Genomic DNA, 21,144 nt, shown 5'->3' with positions numbered 1-21,144 from the left:
TGGGAGGTGGCAGGTGGGTAGGGCGGCAGCGGGGGCCAGTGGCGATGGGAGGGGTGGTGAGCCCGGGGCCCAGAGTCTGCAGCAGAGATCTGGAGCCTGCTGCACAGCTGGAATCCAGGGCCAGAGGAGGCCGTGGGGGCTGGGGCAATGGGCGGGGCCTTGAGTCTTGGGTCAGGGCTGGAGACCGAAGCGCCAGGGCTGGAGCCTGCCAGCTGCTACCAGGGCTGAGGCGGGAAACGCAAGCCCCACCACCCACGGCAAGGTGGGAACACACACTGGATGCCTGCTCCTCCAGCGTTTGTGTCTCCAGAAGGGGACAGGGCCCAATGCCTGCTGGTGACGCTGGGGGAGGGGGCCGCTGCTCCCCCCCCCCAATTACCGCCCAGCTAGCTGTGGCCACAAGAAAAGCATCCGGTGGCTTCATGTGGCCACAGTGGCCACATTTGAGAAATGCTGCTCTCGTGTATCGGCTCTAAGCCAGCAGGAGAGCTAATTAATCCACCCCCAACCAGTGGCGGCAGCTATGTCAGGGGGAGATGCTCAAAAAATGCCTCCCCAGGTGGATTGACTGTCCTCAACAGTTGACAAGAGGGGTGAATGTCAACAGAGGGAAAATTACTGTAGGTAGTGCTAACGAGGCCAATTCAAGGTGATTAGGTTACCACTACAAACAAATAAATTGGTTAGTCTCTAAGGTGCCACAAGTACTCCTTTTCTTTTTGCGGATACAGACTAACACAGCTGCTACTCTGAAACCTGTCACTACAAACAGTAATTTTTCCTCTGTTGACATTCACCCCTTCTTGTCAACTATTGAGAATGGGCCACTTCCCCCTTGATTGAATTGGCCTCATTAACACTGACCTCCCACTTGGAAAGGCAACTCCCATCTTTTCACGCGCTGTAATATATATACTGCTTATTGTATTTTCACTCCATGCATCTGATGAAGTGGGTTGTAGCCCACAAAAGCTTATGCCCACATAAATTTGTTAAACTAAGCTTAGTACACTGAAGAAACACGTTACAAATAGTAATTTCTCACCCCAAATGTTGTTTTGGGCAGGTTGCAGAGTTCCTGCAGCTCAGAGGTCCAGTTATGTCCCTTTACAGGCTAGACGCCTGTCTCAGCCCGGACTCAGCCCTTGCCTTTCCCCTGCTTAGTTCCTTTGTTTCTCCAGGTGGTTTTAGCAGTCTTCCTTCTTGGGCGGGCAGGCAGTGGAGAAGACCCTGGATTGCTTTACTTCCCAGCCTTAAATAGAATTTACATAAGGCGGGAATCCCTTGTTTCTAGTGGAAAAGTACCAGCAGTGTCCAAGGCGGGACTCCTTACCAGGTGACCTCATCACCTGACCTTGCAGTGTCAAAGCAGCATCCCAGGAAGCTTCTCCGGAAGGCAGGAGATTAGTGTCTTGAAAGTTCTATTGTCCTTAATGGCCCATCCAGGCTGATTGCCGACGGTCTGGTGGGTGTTCCCCCAAATACACACACAGTTGTAATTGTTACATAGTCAATATTCCTAACTTCAGATACAGAAACGATACATGTATACAAATTGGATAAACACATTCAGTAGATCATAACCCGTTCAATGATACCGCACATGACCCATCTTGCATAAAACATATCTTAGCTATGCCATAGTCATATCATAACAATATTTATGTGAAAAATATGGGATGTAACATCACACAAGGCCATGCCCACCCACCCTCTCCCCCTCCTGAGTGTATCTTACATCTCTGCAGGGATCAGGCAGCAACTTCCTTCCCCGTTTCAGCCCCTGCCTCTCGGAGTGCGTATCCAGCACTCGCCCTCAGTGTTTTTGTGGATAGATACTGATCATTTTCTTTGATTAAAGAACAAGAAAATCTCATGACAAAGGCTAGGGAAACGTGAAAAGAAAATCAAAAGGACTATTTTGGTAAGTGCTCATTTGTCTTTTGAGGACCCTTCCCTGGCCCAGGCACCCCCAAGAGATATGAGGCCTCACCCACCCATCCACCAACCACCTGCTGCTGCTGCCTGCCTACCTGCACTACACCTCTCCCACAAAGGGGTGGGGAAGTGAGGAGGGACGCTGTGAGCAAGCGGCGGGCATGAGGGTCAGTGGAGGGGGGGGAGTGAGGCAGCTCAGCTGGGCACTGAGGTATTTGGTAGCTGGTATTGGACCTATTCCTGGGGCAATAGAGAATTTAATCCTCCAAGGTCTGGGAAGCTACAACCATTCACTAGAATAAAATTCATTTTAGAAAAAAAAAAAACAAATATGAACAAACTCCATCATGAGTAACACTGGGGTCTTCTTCAGATGTGAGAGGGAGAAGTTTCAGAACCCAGTGGCCTTTTCTTCTGAACTGAAATGGGGAATCTGGGAATCTTCTCAAAACTCTCCAGTTCTGGCCACCACAGTGAAGAAATTCAAAGGTAATAAACAGTCACCTGGGGAATTTTGTAACATATATTACTCTGTTAATTGACGGAGGTGGGAAAATCACTCAGGGAAAATGATTGTGGATTGAGATGGTCAGCTAATCATTTGGAGCCTATGAATTCCCTACTCAGGTCTCAATACAGCATATACACACTGGATTAGGGTTTGGAGGTTGTCATAAATATAAAGGGAAGGGTAAACCCCTTTAAAATCCCTCCTGGCCAGAGGAAAACTCCTCTCACCTGTAAAGGGTTAAGAAGCTAAAGGTAACCTCGCTGGCACCTGACCAAAATGACCAATGAGGAGACAAGATACTTTCAAAAGCTGGGAGGAGGGAGAGAAACAAAGGGTCTGTGTGTCTGTCTTTATGCTGCTTTTGCCGGGGATAGACCAGGAATGGAGTCTTAGAACTTTTAGTAAGTAATCTAGCTAGGTACGTGTTAGATTATGATTTCTTTAAATGGCTGAGAAAAGAATTGTGCTGAATAGAATAACTATTTCTGTCTGTGTATCTTTTTTGTAACTTAAGTTTTTGCCTAGAGGGATTCTCTATGTTTTGAATCTAATTACCCTGTAAGGTATCTACTATCCTGATTTTACAGAGGGGATTTCTTTACTTCTATTTACTCCTATTTCTATTAAAAGCCTTCTTGTAAGGAAACTGAATGCTTTTTCATTGTTCTCAGATCCAAGGGTTTGGGTCTGTGGTCACCTATGCAAATTAGTGAGTCTTTTTATCCAACATTTCCCAGAAAGGGGGGGTGCAAGTGTTGGGAGGATTGTTCATTGTTCTTAAGATCCAAGGGTCTGGGTCTGTAGTCACCTAGGCAAATTGGTGAGGCTTTTTACCAAACCTTGTCCGGGAAGTGGGGTGCAAGGTTTTGGGAAGTATTTGGGGGGGAAAGACATTTCCAAACAGCTCTTCCCCAGTAACCAGTATTTGTTTGGTGGTGGTAGCGGCCAATCCAAGGACAAGGGTGGAATATTTTGTACCTTGGGGAAGTTTTGACCTAAGCTGGTAAAGATAAGCTTAGGAGGTTTTCATGCAGGTCCCCACATCTGTACCCTAGCGTTCAGAGTGGGGGAGGAACCTTGACAGGGGTTTTCCTTTCTTTTCAGCAATAAATATTAACCTTCACCTGAGCTTCTTCCAGAATTCACTGTTTTTTAAGTATGTCTGTTTGAGTTTTTTCCTGCAAGTCCTCCTCTGTCACCCTTAGTCCCTCTCTTGCTTTAGAGAGTCTCCATCTTTTATCCTTCTGAGCTGGAGATACTGGGTATGTCTACACTAGAATATAAGCACAGCGTTTAAACTCCAGCTCAAGACTAACCCCCACCCATCTCCACACAAATCACACTAGCCCATCATTCAGACACAAGGGCTCAGGACCCCACAGGGATGGAGGATCCACATCTGGGTCAAGCTAGGACCCAGGGTTCAACCTTATTGCTTTGCAGTATAGATGCAGCCCCACTGGACTCATTCTCCATGAGTCTGCCAAAAGTATCCTATGGGGTAATGTGCTTTGTCCTCTAGACAGTCAGATTTGGTGGACAGTCAAGTTTTTCCACACTGCATCAGGAACTAAGCACTAGAGCCAGCCACATTTTGGGAGGGTGCTAGGAAGTCTGGGATATGGGTTGTTAGAGTTGGGCCCGCACAATGCAATGTAGATGCTGGAGCCCCAGGTTGGGACCCAGGGTTCAACAATTCCTAACCTGGGGTTACAAATGAGTGTAGACGCTCAAGCCCTAGGTTAACAAACCCAGGGTCTGCTAACTTGAGTTCTACTGACCCTGGGCTTACATTGCAGTGTAGACACACCCAATGAGAACCACCAAATCTCTCAGGAAGGAGGAGTCAGCTGTACTGAGTACTAGTGGTACAGAAGCAGATTTAAGGTTGTTTGGATGTTATCAGTGAAAATGTTTCTGTTTATTGGTTTGTGTGGGAATTATGTGTTTCAGAGATGTTTATGTAACCTTAGGTAATTTTCTTAGTTTTTTTTATGTTTGGGGTTATTTTTTAGTCATGTGTGTAATGATTTGTATTGATCTGAATTGCACTTAGCCACCTGAACTGTAAGTTAATGCAGTTTGTTTTAGTTTCATTTTGCTGTAGTTTTGGAATCTTAATACTGTGAATATATTCATAAATGTGAGAACAGGACATTTACTCTATTTCACCTTTTTCTCCCTCTAGACTCACTGTCATCCAGACAGCACTTGGACAAAGGTAAATGTCTGGGATCAAGTGAATGTTTTCATATGAATGATGGTGGCTCATCAGCAGCCCCACAGTTGAGGTTTTGTTTCAATTTTGCATTAGACAGGAGCCGAACCCTGTATTACTGGTGGCTACACCGGTCTTCGCCAAAAACAGAAACGGCGATTCTTTTCTCTGTCATAATTTAGAATGTTTTAATAGTGGTTGGGGCTGACCAGATGGGCTGGGGAGAGAAGGGCAGTGTGTCTCAGCAGAGATCAGAGAGTTTACAAATGAGCCTTTTAGAAAATCAGGTCTAATATCGAGCTTCTTTTTCGGAACTCTTTATGTACATATCGCATCCCCTGGCTACAATATTAGTGAACGCACAAGTGGTACAACAAAGATGGGGGGGGGGGAAGTTCAACATACAAAAATATAATGTTTCCATGCTGCAGTTGGTGAGAATCAGACAGTGACTCTGGCCCCTGTTGTTCCCAGCCACCCCTTTTCTCTCAGTCACAGACCATGTGGATATTCCCTGCTGACCTGCGGGAATATGGCTAGGAAGACGATATTTAGAAATTATTGTATCAACCACAGAGGGCGAACATTGAGCAGAAAAAAAGATGGCCGCTGCCCCAGTCATTGGGTTGGAGGGGCATGACTCTAGGATCCTCGCCTTCTAAAGGCTGGAATACCGCTGGCAGCCCACAATACTTGGTAAATTTTCCCACAACCACCTGCTGCAGAGAGCTGTGCCACGAGCGAGGCTGTCGGTACCTCTGGAGTCCCACAGTGCAGTGACACAGCAAAGGTGGGAGGACATGCTGTATAGAGCTAGGTGTGGGTGTGGCAGGTGCCGGTTCTCAAACAACCGTTCTGCAGGGTGGCCGGGCTGCACCATTGCAGGGATCGAGCACGTCAGGTGCTGCACTCCACTGTCTGTCACGGTGCTTCCTCCAGGTGCTGACTCAGACCAAAAGGAGTTTCCAGCCTCCCAAGAGTGACACAAGACAATGAAAACGTAGGAAACACCTCTTTGGTGTGCAAGGTTCAGAATCAGCCCATTTCTGAGAACAATAAAAGGAAACTCTCTTCTCTGCAGAAGCCGCCAGGGCTGCTGCGAATCCAGCACAACTGCTCCCAGGTGAACTGACTTGTTCAGTGTGTCTAGATTATTTTAACGATCCAGTGTATCTAGATTGTGGGCACAATTTCTGCCAGGCCTGCATCACTCAGTGCTGGGAGGCACTGAGTACAAACTTCCCCTGTCCTGAGTGCAGAGAAACCTTTTCCCAGAGTGACAGGTTTCAGAGTAACAGCCGTGTTAGTCTGTATTCGCAAAAAGAAAAGGAGGACTTGTGGCACCTTAGAGACTAACCAATTTATTTGAGCATGAGCTTTCGTGAGCTACAGCTCACTTCATCGGATGCATACCGTGGAAACTGCAGCAGACTTTATATACACACAGAGAATAAAAGTTTGTTTCATATTCTCTGTGTGTATATAAAGTCTGCTGCAGTTTCCACGGTATGCATCCGATGAAGTGAGCTGTAGCTCACGAAAGCTCATGCTCAAATAAATTGGTTAGTCTCTAAGGTGCCACAAGTTCTCCTTTTCTTTTCCCAGAGAAACTTCAAACCAAACAGACAGCTAAGGAATATTGTAGAAGCTTCCAGAACACTTACACTGGAGCCAACAAAAGAACCAGAAGTTGGGACAGTGTGTGGAAAAACACCAGAAGGCTTTAGATGTCTTCTGCCAAGAGGATCAAACACCCATTTGTTTGGTTTGTCATCTGTCCCAAGATCACAGAGAACACACTGTGGTTCCCATAGAGGAGGCTGCCCAGAATTACAAGGTAAGAAATCACGGGATGGTGTAAAAGCTGGAATGGCATTTTAATAAAAAAATTATGGCAAAAAAGAGCAGTTACGGTTAGACACCCTTAGGAACAATACTTTAGCAATGAGAACAGACATATAACACACTGTTATTAAATTGTTCAGGTCCCAAACCATTTTTAATGCCAATAAGGACCCAGAAAAGTCAGTTCTGAATTGGCCCAGGGCTGAAATTTATACATGTAGCCAAGTACTAGTACAGTGGAACTGCTGCTGACCTGGGACACACATTCTGCTAGAAATGAAAAAATATCGTGTGCACTTGTCATGAATCAGTGCAGCCACAGGAATTGCTGGATTTTCCTGAGAAAAGGCACATGAAGGGGGAGCGGGAAAGTCTCCTAGCTGAAATGGGCATATGAAAGAAGTGTATCGATCAGTCTTCGAAAATATCTCTTCCTTACCAGAGGCTGCCCCCGTTGGGAAAAGATGTCTTCCTTTGTGGATCCATTTGTATTGATCACACCTCCAGTCATCTTTTTTGTCCTTTTGCCCTTCATAACGGTATGCAAGCAGCTGTCCATTGTTTGGCTTAGAGGCTGGAAGAGTGGATATTTTGTCTTTTTTATAGGATTTCTTAAAATGTCCAGAGCTTCTTGCAGTGAAAGTTGTCCCAATATATACATAGAGATTAAACTACACATACTGGAGGAAAAAAAGACTAAACAATCTATTTTATTGTATTTGTGCACCTGTGAATTTTAGGTTTTGTTAAATCTTCTGCAAAGCTTTGTGCAAATCAGATTAGAGTTACAGGTCAGACACACCACCGACTGGACAATTGTCAAGACGCAACCGATGATAGAATAGGATGATTAAAGTAGAATAATGTATTGCATTTAAGCAACACACACTTCCAACTTAGTGATTGGCAACAATGATGGGGACCTAGGAGGTTAGTGGCCTATTCTGAGCCTACTTATGTGCCATGCAATTGTACATAGGGGATTTCCACACCCTCTAAGCAGCTCTGTGCCTTCTCGACGCCGATTGAGAGCTACGTGCGGGGGGGAATGTCAAGGTTCCAAACTGCAGAGAAGCAGAGGTGAAAACGGGGTGAAAACAGGTGTTCCCACAGGTACATGCGTTCTGAAGCAGCAAGAAGGAGTATTCATCCCCCTGGAATACCCACACTATCCTCCACACTGCCTGCTCCCTGACCCCATTTCTGTGGTAACATCTTAGGCTGGTGTTTTCAGTAGTACTATGTTGCTCTCACTTGTATGACATGCATCATTTTTGTCCCCTGTGACACTTTGGAACCACTTTAGTACTAAAGCTAATTATCACCCGAAAACCCGGGTTAAAGACAAGTTTCTCATTAGCATTATATTAGTCTCACCTATATGTACAACTTTGGTCCCCTGAGCCACTTCTGAACTGAGAGTTCAGGCTCCTGCTTTGTTTTAAAAATGGTTCTGGGCTAGAATAGGTTAATGACAGCTGTTAATCAGTTCTCATGACTAAAATAATGCTCCCAGTGTTCTCTGACCATTTCCGCTGAGTTGTTTTAAACCAATTTTCTTTATCAAAATGCCGTTCCAGACGTTTCCCTTTATTTTGGTTCCATGAGCCACTTCGGAGCTGAGTCTGCTGGGTGGTTTTATTAATAAAGCTGTTTGCTAAACAGGTGGGTGTGTCAGCGGTTTTCTGTATTATAGCATTATTCTCAGTTAGTTGTATTATGTGTATCACTTTGGTCCCCGACCACTTTTGGAACCGTGTGTTCCAGGTCCCTTTTTGTGTTCAAATAAAAGGTTCGCAGTTAGAAACTGTTAATAACAGTGTGTAATTACGCAAAAAGAAAAGGAGTCCTTGTGGCACCTTAGAGACTAACACATTTATTTGAGCGTAAGCTTTCGTGAGCTACAGCTCATCCACTAACCCAGGAACCTATCCTTGCAACAAAGCCTGTTACCAACTGTGCCCACATATCTACTCAGGGGACACCATCACAGGGCCTAATCACATCAGCCACACTATCAGAGGCTCGTTCACCTGCACATCCACCAATGTGATATATGCCATCATGTGCCAGCAATGCCCCTCAGCCTTGTACATTGGTCAAACTGGACAGTCTCTACATAAAAGAATAAATGGACACAAATCAGACGTCAAGAATGATAACATTCAAAAACCAGTTGGAGAACACTTCAATCTCTCTGCTCACGCGATTACAGACCTAAAAGTCGCAATTCTTCAACAAAAAAACTTCAGAAACAGACTCCAACGAGAGACTGCTGAATTGGAATTAATTTGCAAACTGGATACAATTAACTTAGGTTTGAATAGATACTGGGAGTGGATGGGTCATTACACCAAGTAAAACTGTTTCCCCATGTTTATCCCCTCCCCCTCCCACTGTTCCTCAGACGTTCTTGTCAACTGCTGGAAATAGCCCACCTTGATTATCACTACAAAAGGTTCCCCCCCCACCCCAACTCTCCTGCTGAGCTCACCTTAAGTGATCACTCTCCTTACAGAGTGTATGATAACACCCATTTTTTCATGTTCTCTGTGTATATAAATCTCCCCACTGTATTTTCCACTGAATGCATCCGATGAAGTGAGCTGTAGCTCACGAAAGCTTATGCTCAAATAAATTTGTTAGTCTCTAAGGTGCCACAAGTACTCCTTTTCTTTTTGCGAATATAGACTAACACGGCTGCTACTCTGAAACCTGTCAGCGTGTAATTAGTCAGTTCTCATTAATTAAAATATTGTTCTGAAGTGTCTGTAACAGTAATCATTGTTTTTTCAACAATTTTGTTTATTAAGATGTGTTTCTGGCATATTTTTGTTCCCTGTGTCTCTTCAGAACTGAGTGTTCTGGGCAGTTTTATTTATAAAGCTAGTCGGAGCTTGGAACAGGCACCTAAAGGTGGCTTCAGCAAAGGTTTTCTGTAGTGTTTTCAGTTAGTTGTATTACGTGTATAGTCGCATGCCGTGACAGTTTTAGTAAGGCATGCAACAACTTATCTGCATGCCTTAGGCAGTCCAAAATGGCATCCTCCATGTGGTGTAAACATGATCTCGCATGCACTGTGGGCGAGGTCCTGCTGTGCGGAGGACTGGTGTTCTACATCAGGGCCGGACAGAATCGTCCCGTGTGTCGGATCCAGCCTGCAGGCCGCCAGTTAGACAATGCCCAGGCGGTCGAGCATGCAATGCGTGCTTGCATTTATAGATGGGACGCCACTGTGTGTGAATCATTTTGGTCCCTTGTGCCACCTCAGAAAAAATAAAACTATTTTTTGCCTGTAACTGGCACTTGAAGGTGGGTTCAGAAAAGGTTTTCTGTGGGATAGCGTTATTCTCAGTTGGTTGTATTATGTGTACCATTTTGGTCCCATGAACCACTTCAGAACTGTGTTCTGGGTCCTTTTTTGGAGTTAAAAAAGAGGTTCTGGGCCAGATCAGGTTAACAGAAATGTTTTATTAGTCTGTTCTCATTACTAAAATGTTGTTCTTAAGGCTCTGCCACAGTATCTGCTCTTTTTGGCAACAATTTTATTTATCAAAATGCCATTCCTGTGTCTCTTCAGAACCGTGTGTTCTGTGTGGCTTCACTAATAAAGCTAATTACTGCCTGCAATGCCCCATAAAAGATAAATTACATGGGTTTTTCATTAGCATTATGTATTCTCACCTCTATGTACAATATGTAGTAATTTTCTATATCCCCGTGCAACTCCAGGTCCCTACTGGTGTTAAAAAGTGGTTCTGGGCTGGAACAGATTAATGACAGTGTGCTAGTAATGGGTTCTCATTGGTAAAATATTGTCTTTTAGGGGTTTTGGGAGGTTTAAAATATCATTTTGAGCCAAAATGAGTTAATGACAATGTTACTCCTGCAGGAATTCTGCATGAAAAATTTAAAATTCCGTGACAATATTTTAAAATTCTGCAAAATTCTGCAAATTTTGTCAAAATAACACGATACAATCACACCAGTTTCAATTATTTTTGTAATTTATTTCAAAATACCTGTCAGCAAGTATGTCTGTAACAATACAGACACACAAAATGTCCCCTCCAGGAGTAGAGATTAAAGAAACCCCTAAAACAACCCAGTTCCTACTTCTCTGCCTCCTCCCCCTCAGAATCCAGCCAGGGGGCAAGAAACTCACAACCCCTCCCCCCAAGAGCCCAGCTGTGGAGCCCTCCCTGGCCCAGACACTCACACCCCGTCTCCTCCAGAGGCTAGCTGCGACATTCCCCCCGGCCCAGACACTCACAGACCCTACCTCTCCAGAGCCCAGGGATCCAGAAGGAGAAACAGCCTGATGCTGGGTCCTGGGCTTGCACAGAGTTTCCTGCTTGCTGCTGCTCCCTTCCTTCCCTCAGGGCATGCTGGCAACTGCAACAGCTGCTGGGAACACTCCAGTTCCCTCCCACTCTCCCTGGCATTGTCTTCTATTTGCAAGCTGGGCTCTGCCAAGTCCAGCAGCCACTAGTGGCGGCCAACATCTCTGCAGCCCATTTCTGTGGGGAAAAAAGGAAATTTTGCATGCCCAACATTAATTTCTGCAAAATTCTGCATTGCGCAGTGGCACAGACTTCTCCTAGGAGTACAGTGTGTTATGAGTCTGTTCTCATTACTAAAATATTGTTCTTAACTGCCTGTAAAGGTACCTGCTGGTTTTTGCAACAATTGTATTGACTAAAATGTTGTTCTGGGTCTTTCTGGCTCGTTCCAGCTTTTACATCATCCCTATATTTCTAGGCATGCACACTGCAGTGCTGCTTCCCTCTAGGCATCCGGATGTCTATTTCCCACCTAAGCCCTAGAGCGATTCACAGTCTGGAGGAAGATAGGCCTAAGTAGAGTATGGGGCCCAACCTGGTAAGTGGCCTGTGAGCACACCTGCCAGATCAGGTCCCACAAGTTAGTACACACAGGCAGCCCTCCCTCCTAACTTTTAGCCCAGGGGTTAGGGTACTTCCCTGGGAAGTAGGAAACACTGGTTCAAGTCCCTCTTCCACTTGATGAGGAGAAGAGATTCGAACACGGATCTGCCATCTCTCAGGTGAGTGCCCTAACCATGGGCTATTGCAGTGGTTCTCAACTGTGGCCCACCGGTTGTTCAGGGAAAGCCCCTAGCAGGCCAGGCCAGTTTGTTTACCTGACACGTCGACAGATTCGGCCGATCGCAGCTCCCACTGGCCATGGTTTGCCGCTCCAGGCCAATGGGGGCTGCAGGAAGCGGCGTGGGGCGAGGGATGTGCTGGACGCCCTTCCTGCAGCCCCCATTGGCCTGGAGCGGCAAACCATGGCCAGTGGGAGCTGCGATCGGCCGAACCTGCGGATGTAGCAGGTAAACAAACCGACCCGGCCTGCTAGGGGCTTTCCCTGAACAACCGGTGGACCATAGTTGAGAACCACTGGGCTATTGTGATGTGGGGCTCTCTCCCTCTCCCCTGTAGAAGCTATTCCACTGGGGATAAAAAGTAATTTGGGCCAGAGAGAGAGAATGAGAATGACTGTATAGTCATGTGGTTAGAGCACTCACCCATTTTATTATGTATTTGATATTCTTGCAAATATAAATAAATGGGGGGAAATTCTCCAAAAACAATCAAAACTATACCAGTTTTTCTTTTGTTAGGACCAAATTTGGAGCCTTGTGGAGATTCTGAAGGAAGAGAGAGAAGATATTCTGTCATTTAAACTGAGTGGGGAAAATAAAAGCCATGAACTCCTGGTAGGTGCCGTTATTACTCAGAAGCAAATGTGCACAGGGACATTATCAAGACACTGCTTAGTCTGAGTAACATAAGAGGAATAGTGAGTAACATGTTCTCGTCCGTGAAAGATGATAACTTATTTATTCTCATTGTAAAGGAAAACTGTTCTGCTTTAATTGAGAGTAAGCAGGAAAATGCAGCATTAAAGAAAGAGTTTTAATAATCCAAATATCTTCACTGATAATTCAAGTGTAATTTGTTTACGTAACAGTAGTTTCTCCTTTAGTCTTTCAACTAAAGCTGGTTGAAATTTTTCAACCAAAAAAAGCTTCCTGCAGATAAAAGGGGTTTAGTAGAAAACAAGTTTTTTTTCATGGGCAAAAGACACTTGCAACAAATTTTTCAATTTGTTGACGGGAAATTTCAAAATGAAACAAACATTTTTGTGTAATTTCAAACTGAAATTTTCATTCTGCTTTTAAAAAGCTGAGAAATTTTAAAACTTTCATATTTGTTTTTTATCTTTCTTTCTCTTTTTAGTCCTTTTTTCTACTGAGTGCACTAAAATGAATAATTTCCAGGGGTTTTTCCCCTTAGTTTTTCCTTTTTCTTTTTGCCACTTTTTCAAAAATGGGAGATCTTTTGAAGAGGTACACAGAGGATGTACTAAAAAGAAAAATGGGGGGGGGGAATGAACATTATTTTGTTCCATTTTGGGAAAAGGGAAAAAGAAAAATGTGACATTTTTCAAAAGTTATTTCAAGATATTTTTCAAACAAATCAAAAGTTCCATTTGGAAACTGAGAAATAGAAACAACTTTGACATTTCAATTATTTTTTGCAAATTCCCCGCTCTCCCCCCCCCCCCCCCCCCCAATATTTTGGCCAGCTGTACTTTCAACAGAGATAACCACAGCTGGACAATCAGTGCAGCTGCTATAGGAATCTGCTGTCCCAGAGGAGGAGGCTCACTTACTGCTTAAAACAAAGCACAAGGAAGTAATTGGAAAGACTTCAGTTCAGTGAGCTCTGGAACAGGCGCTTAATGGTATCACTACTAGACAGTGCCATGAAGAAGATCTGGGTTCCAAATCTGGTCTGATTTCCTTGCTCCTAGAGGATCAGGGGCCAGAGAGTGCTCCAGAAACAGCATGAATTGGTGGACTTCTGTCCAGTTCACATGCACTCATTCCTAAGCAACCTGCAAATTCAGATTTGCATGTGCAAAAAAGGGGTCTTCCCAGCAATTTGTGTTCCCCAGTTCAAGTCGAGTGCTTCTTTTTTGGGTTCTACTGTTTCCTCCACTAAAATAATCCTTGCCAGTCCAGTTCTGAATCCCACATCTGCTGTGCTTCCTGTTATTAGAAGGATCTGGTTTTCTAGAAGCCACTGATCATAGATTATCCGAATCATGCAAGGAAAATTCATATTCTAAACACCAGTTATGACTCTTGAAAATCTATTGGAAAATCTTCAGTCTACTGAGCAGAGTATGTTCTCCATAAAATGTCAGAAGTTAAATTCTGTGGGGTTGCAAGGGTATGCTGCCACGTGCATAAAGTGTCCCATGACTCGCTCCGTAGTCTTGTCCTTGACCTGTGCTTTTCCTGTTTGTATCTCCTCATTTCAGAAACAGCTAGAAACTGAGAAGCGGAAGATTGTGTCTGAATTTCAGCAACTGCGGCAGCTTTTGGAGGAACAAGAGCGACTCCAGCTGGACGAGCTGAATAAGGAAATTGAAAAGGGGAGGGCTGAGTATGTTGCCAAATTATCTGAGGAAATATCTTCCCTCAGTTCCCTGATCACTGAGATGGAGCAGAAGTGCCAGCAGCCAGCGAGTGAATTCCTGCAGGTCAGACAGTGTTAGAAACACCCCAGAATCTTTCACAGAGCAAGAAAGTCTCCGAACTCTTCACTTTTGGAGTGTAGGAGTGAATGGTCAGAACATATAGTATTGCTAAAATATACATTATTTTTCCTTAAGGGCTTGATAAAGTGCCCACTAAGTTAACGGAAATATACTTCTTGAGTACAACGAGCATTGGATCAAGCCCTAAATGAAAAGAAATTCTTCTTTTGAATTCTAGTGGGAGAAGACTCCTCCAAAAATGGCAAACTCCAAACTCTGTTCTCCCTGTCTCATAATGCAAAACAAAGGGAAATTCAATACAATTAGAAGGTGACAAATTCAAAACTGATGCAATGAACGCTTTTTCACACATCACGTAATTAGACGGTGGGACTGATTGCCACCGGATGTCGTTGAGAACAAGCATTTAGCAAAACTCAAAAAGTGATCAGATATTTATATGGATAACAAGAATATGCAGAGTGATATTAAACCTCATACTTCATTGCTTTAGCCAGTCGCTAACTGTTAGGGAGAAGGATGAGAATATAGGAGGAAGATTATCTTACACCTTCCTCCAAACCATCTGGCACTGTCCACCTTTGGAGACAGAATACTGATTCGATGGCCCTCTGGTCTGAGCCCAGTCTGGCGTTTCCTGCGTTCCAAATGCTAACTCCAAAAGATTAAAGATGGAACCAGTCTTTAATTATGGAAATAGCTAAGATTGAAGCTAAGATTCCATTTAAAGCCTGATCTTGCCACTTTTCCTGCATATCACAAAAAGGGAAAATATTGGCCTTAAAATTGATACATGAGGTCTGAGGCTGTGGTGATTTTGTCTGCCAGAACTGAAGTTAGTTAGGGAAGCTGTTCATTACTTATGGTAGCCTGAAAGTAAGTCGTCGTTAGAATTCCAAAAGCCTTCTAATGATTTTGCTCTTCAAAAAAAAAAAAAGAAAGAAAAAAAGGCGAGGGAAAAAAACCGTAGCATCCTGGACTTCTCTAGCTGTTATCTAGGGTCAAATTCTCTGTTGCAACCAGTATCTGCTGTGGGCAGCATTCTTCACTCCTCAAGTTTCCTGCATTGAACCTGGGGTGTAGGATAGTGATTGGCCCTGGGTTACTCTGTACCCCACACCCATTGTTCTCACCCAGCCCCAACTTCCTGTGGATGTCAAGAAGTCCACAGGATGGGCATTCAGAATGCTTGTGGGAGAGTGGGCAGAGAGTTGACAGCATGGGGGCAAAACAGCATGGGGGGACATGCCTCCCTCTGGACCCACTGGAGTCTGCTGGAGGGGATCTTCCCCAAACCTGTGACTGTTCAGAAGATCCTTGTTCAGCACCTCGCAAGACCGAGTCCTCTGATTCCATATGCCAGCTGGTTATCCAAATGTTGTTACACAAAGAGCTTGTGTGTCTCCATATACAAACTTCCTGGGCCCAGATCCTGCAGTCAGAGCACTTATCCAAAAGAACAAAGGCAACACATTTAATGTTTTTGTTTGCATTAATAAATGACAAATACTTTCTCTTTGAACCTCAAACTGTGAAGACAAAGTGAGTCCCCTCCAGAGCAGGAGGGATCATTAGTATGAGATATGAGACTGAATTTCCTTTTATTTTTCTCCTCCAGGACATCAAAGACATCTTGAGCAGGTAGGTGGCTCCTTGTCACTCTCCCTTTCACTTCCCAATGCAGGGAAGGGATTTTAAACATGAGACGTGGCTCCCCATGGTCCAACAGTGCAGAGTGTGGGGTTGGTTCCCAATCTCTCTCCATTAAATCTAATCTTGGGGCTGTTGTCATTTTGACTAGACTCCAGAATAGAGCAGCCTGAGATAAGAGCTATTTACCTACAAACCAGGTATTGATTTGTAGTGTCGCTGGTGGAATGGGGACCTCAGAAGATTGGGTGTGGAGAAACACTCCAGACTCCGCCTAGGTTGGTAGGAATGAAAAGTCAGGGCCATCTGGCGACTATTCAATGAGCTGTTTATTAATTGTTTCTTATTATGAAGTGAGCTCTCTCAGTGTGCTTGGCGTAGCAACAGATATGATGGAAGAGACTTTCCCTGCTCTCAGGAGTATATAATTTGCTATTATCACTAGTACTGGCTCAAAGCCAAATCGGGTCCCAACATGCTGGGCGTTGCACAGACACATAGAAAGACAGTCCCTGCCCCCAAATAGTTTACAGTCTAAATCAGGGATCGGCAACCTTTGGCATGCGGCCTGCCAGGGAAAGCCCCTGGCGGGCCGGGCCAGTTTGTTTACCTGCCGCATCCGCAGGTTCGGACGATTGCAGCTCCCACTGGCCGCGGTTCACTGTCGCAGGCCAAGGGGGGCTGCGGGAAGGGTATCCAGCACATCCCTCGGCCCGCGCCGCTTCCCGCAGCCCCCATTGGCCTGGGACAGTGAACCGTGGCCAGTGGGAGCCGCGATCGGCCAAACCTGCGGACGCGGCAAGTAAACAAAGTGGCCCGGCCTGCTAGGGGCTTTCCCTGATGGGACGTGTGCCAAAGGTTGCCGATCCCTGGTCTAAATAGACACAAGAGACAAAGGGCGGAGGGAGGAAGGATTAAAATCAATTTAAGGGGACATTCAATAAAGACAAAGTACTGCACTTTGGAAGGAAAAATCGAATGTACAACTATGAAATGGGGAATAACTGGGTAGGCAGCAGTACTGCAGAAAAAGATCTGGGGGTTAAAGCAGATCACAAATTGAACGAGTCAGCAGTGTGATGCTCTTGTGAAAAAGGCAAATGTCATTTTGGCATGTTGTCACAAGTTGCTGTATTCACCGCAGGTGGTGTCTCCTCCTGGCTGTTCTGGGGATTTAGCTCTCTTCCAGGTCCAACACCACCTCTTGCAGTCTCTCCACACACCCCCCCCCCCCCTGCTCTCTCTCATTCTGCAGCCTCATCTCTCACTCCAAGAGCTGCAGCTTCCTCTTCATGACTCAGCCCTCCAGCCAGATCACTAAATGGTTTCCCCTTCTGGCGTATAGTGTCTCACTGGTCCCACTGACCAGGCAATGTCACTCCATCAGTGGCTAGGGGAACTCGAGCCCACCCACTGCTCCAGGTTCTAGCCCACATGCAGGCAAGGTCTGCTCTGAACATGGGCTGCTTCCTACTCGCATCCCATAGGCTTTCATCTCCACCCTTCTCTCTTATAGGGGTTAGACATGACCCTTGCAGGCCCTTCTAACCCTAGGATTCTAAGTACTCCCTTTCTTCAGGGCCAGGCTCCTAGCATGCTATTCTTTCCCTGGTTCCCTCTTTTTCGCTTTCGACTGCACAGAGGGTGGCTCCAGACTTCCTCACTGCAGCCAATTTCTGTTGCCAGCTTCCTGGCTTTATATTAGCTCAGCTCCCACCGGCTGAGCAGAGCTTCATCTTCCAATCAAGGGTTGCTTCTCTGGCCTAAACCGCTCATGTGTGGCCTGTCTCACTAATCTCCTCTTTCTCAGCTTCCCGCACTCTTTTTGAGGGCTGATGGTGAACACTCCACCACAGATGTCTTAACAGGAGTGTCACATGTAAGACACAGAAGGACGTTGTTCCACCCTTTCTGTCACGGTGAGGCCTCCGCTGGAATACCGTGTCCAGTTTGGGCCACCGCACTTTAAGAAAGATGTGGAAATATTGGCGAGAATTCAGAGGAGAGCAGCAAAAATGATCAGAGGTTTAGAATAGATGAGCTGTGAGGAAAGGTTGAAATAAATGGGTATGTTTAGTCTAGAGAAGAGAAGACTGAGGGAGGGCCTGATAAGTCTTCAAATATGTATGAGGCTGTTATACAGAGAGTGGTGATCAGTTGTTCTTCAAGTCCAGAGAGGGCAGAACAAGAAGTCATTGGTTTAAGTAGCAACAAGGGAGATTTACATTAGTGTGACGGGGTTCCCGGGGTGCATCCTGGAGTGTGGGACTGCTGAGCCCTCCAAATCCCCAACCTGGGCTGCCTCTCGCAGTGTGATGCTGTTGTCAAGCTACAAGCCTCACAGGCACTGGGCTTACACAGACACCTATGGGCAGGGACACGTCCAACTGTGTTACATGAATCATCTCCCAGCCATTGATGAACCAGCAATAGAAAGGCACCAGCCAGTTCCCCCCCAGCTCCAGCCCTACCCCGCAGAACTGCACTGGCTTACGCTGCTCAAGGTTCCCTTGGACAGTGCAAGTTCATTAAGCAGTTTGCCACTCCCTCAGTGTGGAGTGAACACACACTAGCCTTTGTAGCTGAGAACCCCTGTGCTAGTGGACTGACCATTGTAAGGGTCCAAAGAACTAAATAAGAACATAAATTATCTTTTGAAATGGGTTAGTGGGTCTCACTCCAGGTCCTGGTAGAATGGGTATCTAAATCACCACAAGGATTGTCACTAATTATCTCCCTTAAATGGTGTACAGGATATAAGTCAGGTGATCCTGCTTACCCACACTCACAATACAAGATCAAGGCTGGATGTTCAGTGCAACTGAAGGTCAACTAGTGTAAAGCTGAGAAAAGGAAATACTTTTTTTTTTTTACACAATTCATTATTAACCTGTGGAACTCATTGCCACATGGTATTACTGAGTTTCATAAATGCATAAAGTTGAAGGCCAGAAAGGATCATAAGATCATCACATTTGACCTCCTCTTTATCACAGCACTGATTTTCTCATTCCCCGGGGATGTTCGATCCCCGCTCTGCCCCAGGCCCTGCCCCCACTCCACTCCTTCCGCCCAGGCCCCACCCTACATCTTCCTGCCTTGCCCAGCCTCTTCCCGTCCTTGCTCCACCCCCTTCCCCCCAGCACATCCTGTCTGTTGCTGAACAGCTGATCCCCCAGTGGGTGGGAGGTGCTGATCGGCAGGGGGAAGAGCTGATCGGCAGGGCCAGCTAGCGGGTGGGAGGCACTGGCGGGTAGGGGGGGAAGCTGATCTGTGGGGCTGCTGGTGGGTGCTGAGCACCCACTGTTTTTTTTCTGTGAGTGCTCCAGCCCCAGAGCAACCCACAGAGTCAGTGCCTATGTATCACAGATCCTTAAATTTCACCCAGTTATTCCTCTATTCAACCCAATAACTTGTATTTGACTAAATCCTAACAAGCATTGACTAAAGCACCTTCCAGAAAGCCATTCAGTCTTGATTTAAAGACATCAACAGACAGTAACACTTGAAGCTCCCTAAAAGTGTGTGTGGGGGGCCACTGGTGCCCAAACCATGGCACCACTCCTGCTCTGCCTCTTCCTTAGAGACCCCACCACCTGCTCGCTCCTCTCTGCCTCCTCCCCCCATAACTTACCTTTAAGACAGGTAAAAAGCGAGAGAGCATAGCTCTCCTACTTTTAAAAGTGATGGGGCCATGGCCCGCCCTCTTCTGGTGCCCCGTCAAGAGATCATAGAATCATAGAATATCAGGGTTGGAAGGGACCTCAGGAGGTCATCTAGTCCAACCCCCTGCCCAGAGCAGGACCAATCCCAACTAAATAATCCCAGCCAGGGCTTTGTCAAAGGAGATGGAGAATCCACCACTTCCCTTGGCAGTTTCTTCCAATGGTTAATCCACCTGCACTCTTAAAAATGTCTGTTTTATTTCCCATTTGACTTTCTCTGGCTTCAGCTTCCAGCAATTGGTCCTTGTTTTGCCTTTGTTTGCTAAATTGAGGAGCCCTTTAGTACCAAGTATATTCTCCCCATGAAAGTATTTATACCCCATACTCAAGTGCCAGGGTTCTCTCAGTGGAAGGCATTTTTACCAGCCCTCAAATCATTTTTGCGGGTCTTCTTTGAACCATCTCAACTTTTTCAACGTCCATTTTAAAATGGGGACACCAGACCTGGATGCAGTTTTCCAATATCGGTCTCACCAAAACGAAGGGGGAGCTTGTAGTGTCAAAGCTGGTATTGTACCTACTCCTGGGGCAATAGAGAATTTAATCCTCCAGGGTCTGCTGAGCTACAACCATTCACTAGAATAAAATTCATTTTAGTAAAACACAAATATGAAAGAACTCCACAAGGAGTAACACTGGGTTGTTCTTCAGATGTGAGAGGGAGGAGTTTCAGAACCCTGTGGCCTTTTCTTCTGAACTAAAATGGAGAATCTGGGAATCTTCTCAAAGAAATGCATCTCTGAAGACCATAATGAAGAAATTCAAAGGTAATAAACAATCATCTGGGGAATTTTCTCACCTATATTACACTGATAATTGACAGAGCTGGGGAAATCTCGTAGGGACAATGATTGTGGATGAAGATAGTCAACTAATCATTTGGAACCCAAGAATTCCCTACTCAGCTCTCAATGCAGCAATACGCACTGGATTAGGGTCCTAAATTCGGACTCCCTGGGCTTTTTCCGTCCTTAGCAGCTATGAACGTTAACCTTAGCTTGAGCTTCTTGCTGAATTAACTGTTTTTGAAGTATGTTTGTTTGGATTTTTTGTCTGCAAGTCCTCTTGTGTCATCATAGTCCCTCTCTTGCTTTAGAGCAGGGGTGGGGAACCTTTTTGCTATCATGGGCCACTGACCCACAGAAAAAAATCAATCGCAGGCCATTCACCCGCAGGGGGACAGAGAGGGGGCGTGGAGGCTTGGGGCATTGGAACAATTTTTACAGTCAGGGTGCTGAAAGCCAATGGTCCCAAAGTTTTTACCTGGCACCCCCCTTACTCCTGTCTGTGCCCCCTCTCCCCAGAGCTGGAGCAAGACTGGGCCATGACTCCAGGGGCGGAGGGGGGAAGGGGCAGGATGTGGACAGGGGTAAAGGGGCTGAGGCTGGGACCACAGCTGGGGGCAGGAGCAGAGCCCCAGGTGCGGGGCCAGCAGACGGGAACCTGGCAGTAGCTGAGACCCCACATGTGGGGCCGGGGGCAGCAGCCAGCCAGGACCCTGGGCACAGAGCAGGCGGTTGGGAACCAGCGCAAAACCAGGGGGGTGTTGGAGCACCCTCCGCACTCCTAGTTCCCGCAGCTCTTCTCAGAGGCTCGGGGCTTCCCCCCCACGTCAGGGCAAGTGGGCGGGGAGGGGAGCGGCACTGCAGGCTGGAGGAAATTTA

At 45.9% G+C, this 21,144-nt stretch overlaps 1 pseudogene; it reads left to right on the top strand.

The window, feature by feature from the left end:
- Window positions 1–21,144, top strand: part of LOC125629614 (tripartite motif-containing protein 10-like) — a 176,279-nt pseudogene that overhangs the window by 149,657 nt on the left and 5,478 nt on the right.

This window comes from Caretta caretta, chromosome 14, assembly GCF_965140235.1.
Source record: "Caretta caretta isolate rCarCar2 chromosome 14, rCarCar1.hap1, whole genome shotgun sequence".
In the NCBI taxonomy this organism is placed as follows: domain Eukaryota; kingdom Metazoa; phylum Chordata; order Testudines; family Cheloniidae; genus Caretta; species Caretta caretta.
This window is presented reverse-complemented; position numbering and strand designations above follow the sequence as displayed.